Here is a 2,706-nt window from a genome sequence, read left to right as displayed (position 1 = left end):
AACCATTGCTTAGGGCAAACATTTAAGCAGGGCATCCCCTGATCTCAGGTGCAGGGAAGTTTGTCTACAGGACAGGTGGCTTTGGGTCTTCATTAGTAATCCCTACTTAAAGGTGGACTTGTCACAAGAAAGAGACCAGAGTTGAGTCTTACAATTCTTAGAACTTCATATCTTTCCAATTACACTTCTGGGTTGCATGCTTTCAGTTGCCACATATTCAAGTTACAATTTTTGTTTGTTTGTTTGTTTGTTTCTAGTATTGGAGAGAGAGAGGTAGCAGTTCTACAGTGTTCTGTGTTTCAGACATATGACTGGATGGCTGATTCTCTGTCTCTACTTCTGCAGTTAGACCATCAGGTTGGCTTAGTAAATTGAAATCCTTTTTGTGGTTCAAAAATGACTTCTTCCCACTTTTAATTGTAGCATCAGCATCTCAGTACAAGTTTAGTTTATACATAGTCTAGAATTTAACAGAAAACATTGATACCCTCAATTTTAGAACTGAGACATAAAGCTTTGCTAATTTTCAGTTCCTGTTCTTGAGGCCATTGTGTTTGGGGAATATCATGTGATTAGTAACTGCATGTCAACTTGGTCAGGCATGGGATGCCCAGGAGCTGACCAAACAGTATGTCTGACTGTATCTGGAAGAGTGTCCTAAAGAGCTTAGCATCCACACTGGTGGACTGACTGAAGCACATAACTGATCCTGTGTGTGTGTGTGTGTGTGTGTGTGTGTGTGTGTGTGTGTGTGTGTGTCACAGCTGGTCAGTTGCTGGCTGAATAGAATGAGGAATAAAGATGAAGGTTTATTCCCAGCTTGATTTGGGGAATTGATCTGTCAGTGACATTTTGGATTCTCAGGCTGATAGGACGACTAGAATCTCAACTGTGAGCTATTCAGTTTTGAGATTTCTTTCAAATATAACACTGGCTTTACATGTAGACACACATAGAGAGCCACATGTAAATCAAGGGCTGGAATACAAACAGAGAAAGCTGTTCCTAGGCAGTTTTGTAGCTTGAGTGTGAAATACACTATAGACAAATACATTGTGCATCATATGACTGTGTATACAGAGCACAGAGACAGAGACATATACAATTGGTTAAATTTCTTTGAAGAACTCTAATACTTATTACTTGAAATCTAAAATTCATAGTTTTCCTTTATGGATCTGTAAGTCAGAGTCTTTGGAAGGCAAGTTACTTGCTGTAGGTCACTCTTCAAAGGAAGGCAAAGATAAACGTGAAGGAAAGGAGAACTACGTGGAGGAAGCGAACACTGGGCTTGCATCATTCCATTCGCAGGATTCCTGTCTTTCAAAACACTCAATCTTTACGTCTTGATTTCTACACATGTCTAAATGTTTTCTAAGAGAGTTTTCTAAGAAGTCCATCTGTGCCTGGTAGTAAACTAGACAAAGCTCACACCATTCACTTTAGCAATCAGAAGTTGCTGAAACCTGGACATTAGATTTAAAGGATGTGGACTGTCATCCACACAGTCCACAGAGTCCTGTGAAGTTTCTATTTTGCTGACTATTGGATGTTTCCTATCCTCCAGCACCATCAGTCACTTTCCTTGGTTCTCATTTTGAGCCTGAACCTCATTGAGGACCTGCTAGAATGGCAATCAGAGTAGATCTCCAGTCATAGAGGATAGCAAGAAAGATCAGAACCAAGAAGGTAACCTAAAACACATTAAGGACTGAAGCCTTTGAGGACACACTGGATGTGCACATGCCTTACAGTCTCCAGCCTTAGTAGCACCAGTATCCTGCAGAGGAGTTCGATGATCTGAAAAGTACATGACATGAGACTTGAAGAACTGTTGATGAAGACTGAGGAGTTCCAATTACAGATGATGTCCTATGCAGCAGGATAAACCAGCAGAGGGAGTGTGGGATGCCACCAGCATGCCCAGAGACTTGCATTTTGTCTTTAGAGTAGGGACACCATGATGATGCTTCTCTGCTGCCTTTCAGATGACAAGCAACATGACACTTGTGACAAGCACTCGCCTGCGATTGAACAAGAATTCTGGATGGTATTTTCTTCTCCTCTGGAAGACACAGGAAACTCTACCATTCAGCACCTCCAAGGCTTCAGGCATCTGCATCGAAGGCACAGCAAGAGGAGGGAGAGAAAGTGTCAGTGAATCCACTGCTGCACCATAGTCTGCTTCTCATTAGGAAAACAAAAGGCCTCCCAAGAATTCTGAGACCTGCAAAGAAGGAGGTAGAAACAGCTTTTGAATGACTCAAAAGCATTTTTAAAAAATCTATTGAGTGAGTTCTCATTTGAAGTTCATAGAACACTCACTTCCTAGTTTGAAAATTGGTATTTGAGGAGCAAATTAAACATCCAAACTTCCTAAAATCTTCCTAAAAATGTATCTTAAGGAAACCAAATAGATTCAAATGATGACTGTTCTACTGTATAGAACACTGTTAATTAAGAATATGGAAAGCCTTCCAGGGACTAAGCCACTACCTAAAGACTATACATGGACTGACCCTGGGCTCTGACCTCATTGGTAGCAATTAATATCCTAGTAAGATCACCAGTGGAAGGGGAAGCCCTTGGTCCTGTTAAGGCTAAACCCCCAGTGAACATGATTGTTGGGGGGAGGGTGGCAAGGGGGGGAGGGTGGGGAGGGGAACACCCATAAAGAAGGGGAGGGGGAGCGATTAGGGGGATGTT

Source organism: Rattus norvegicus, chromosome 3 (assembly GCF_021556685.1).
Source record: "Rattus norvegicus strain SHRSP/BbbUtx chromosome 3, alternate assembly SHRSP_T2T, whole genome shotgun sequence".
In the NCBI taxonomy this organism is placed as follows: Eukaryota; Metazoa; Chordata; class Mammalia; order Rodentia; family Muridae; genus Rattus; species Rattus norvegicus.
The sequence above is the reverse complement of the archived record's forward strand: the minus strand, read 5'-3'. Positions refer to the sequence as shown.